Source organism: Lepidothrix coronata, unplaced genomic scaffold (genome assembly GCF_001604755.1).
Source record: "Lepidothrix coronata isolate B3197 unplaced genomic scaffold, Lepidothrix_coronata-1.0 Scaffold7, whole genome shotgun sequence".
In the NCBI taxonomy this organism is placed as follows: domain Eukaryota; kingdom Metazoa; phylum Chordata; class Aves; order Passeriformes; family Pipridae; genus Lepidothrix; species Lepidothrix coronata.
Window position 1 is genome coordinate 5,226,025 of NW_016690187.1, and position 2,024 is coordinate 5,228,048.

The window sequence follows — 2,024 nt, forward strand, 5'->3', positions numbered from 1 at the left end:
TGTCTAACTGAGACACTGGTGGATGCTTTTATGAAATGGCTCGTGTTCATTTGACCTAAAAAACTGTTGCTTTGAGTTATGTCAAATCCTTTCAGCCACCGAGTCACAAATAATATTCAGTCTCTTTTTTCCTAATACATCCACGTGCTATGACAATTCCGATGTCTTCTCTGTTTCAGGGTGGACACTATTATGGCCCTTTATTACTTTATCTTAAAAGCCCAAAGTTAATGTCCCTCATTTATGCTAAAAACAACCAACCTGTCTTTTATCAGGCTGTGGTATGTAAAACCGTTTTTCTCATTAAAAATTTACATCTGAAGGCTAATGTAGTGCAATCTCTGTCACATTGCTAGGACTGTTCCTGAAAAGCGTTGACGGAAGTGTTCCTGGATGCTTAGAATCAAAAAGCACTGATCATGTTTTACTGAACTTAGACTACCTGTTTTAAAATTAGACTTCATTGTTTTTTGGCTTTATTGATGTGTCGTGCCAGTTGAAGACCTGAAGTTCCACCTTGCCCTAGTTTCCCAGCTTTTAAGAAGATCCTTATCTGTCAGGAACCAAGCGGTTTTCTTACAGTGTTAGGTCTACTTTTACTATTGAGTAGAAGGAGAGAGGGGATTAATGTCATGGGATACCTTGACAAAAGAGCTTCATCTTTAGCTGTGGGACTGTGTTCTCTACCCACCTCTCTTGCCCATGCTTTAGAGTTAGTAAGAGAACTGCTTGCTGTGTTGTAAATGGATGGTGAGATGCCCTGACCTGTGTGAATGCACTTTAACACGCTGCCTGTGAAGTAAAAGGAGAAAGAAAAAGATGTGGTGATTTATTGGTAGGAGCTGTAATACCTCATTTTTATGATGGAAAGATATGTCCAATTCTGAAGGGTGAAGATGGATGAATCCATCACCTGTAGAGATTTCAGGACCTCCAGAGAAGCAGTTCCATTTCATTCCAGTGTTCCCCTCCTGCTGAAGGAAGCAGATGTGTGGCACTATCAAATGCAATATTCTGTTACAGTCTGGACTTGGACCCTGGCATAAATAATTCATAAATAAGGAATTTAATTTTATGTTTTATTAGCTATAAGCTACCTTTACTGCAGAGATGTGTTGGGTTGCAGGGAGAATGTGCAGAAAGCTCCTTGTGGAATTTATAACTCTGCAAAAACAGTTTTCTTTTTTGGCTTGTAAACCTGCTCTGATTTGTTACAAGCTGGCCCTTCAGAGTATGCTAGGCTGTAGCTCCTATCAGCAAAACTTTATAAATCCCTTGGAAAGATAATGGGAAGAAGTTGCCAGCAAGACTTAGACCTGAATGGGTGTTTAAAGGTCTGAAGGAAGATAAAAAACAGATAAAAGCCGTGAAATAATTTTTTTAAGCTTCATTGTAAATCCTTCCATGGTGGTGCTGCTTTAATTTGATTCAGCTTGAGATAGAGATCTAAGACTCAAGCATAAAAATATTTTCCACAAAAAATGAAACTAAAAAAATCTTCAGCCAGTTCACGCCTCACTGTTAGCAATCCAAGGAAATGAGACTGTAGGCTAATGGAACGTGCCACAAACTTCTGCATCTGCAGAAACTTTTTCACAGTGCAGTAGACAAACACAACTTGGAAATTATTTTCATATTTAAATGTTGAAATGGTAAGGAATTAAGAGACTCATTGTGATGAGGCTTTTAAACTGGTCACAGTCACCTATATTTTAAATAGCTACTTCTGCTGCTTTGTGCTTCATTTTGTCTGCAGCAAATTAATGCAGATCAGTTCTTTCTTGCCAACCCTTGTCCTTAACAAGATGTGAATGTGGTCCAAATAATTAGCATTTCTAGTGTCACAAATGACATTTCTTATACAGTGTGGTCAACTCAGCTGCTTTAGCAGGAAAAATAGTCATTGTGGTACACATTATACTTTCAGTGTTGTGTTCTGTAGTTTATTCATCTGGCTCAGTCCTTAGAGAGGTCTTTATACCAAAGAAGATATGTTTCAGGAAACAAAAATAATTGTTCTTTTT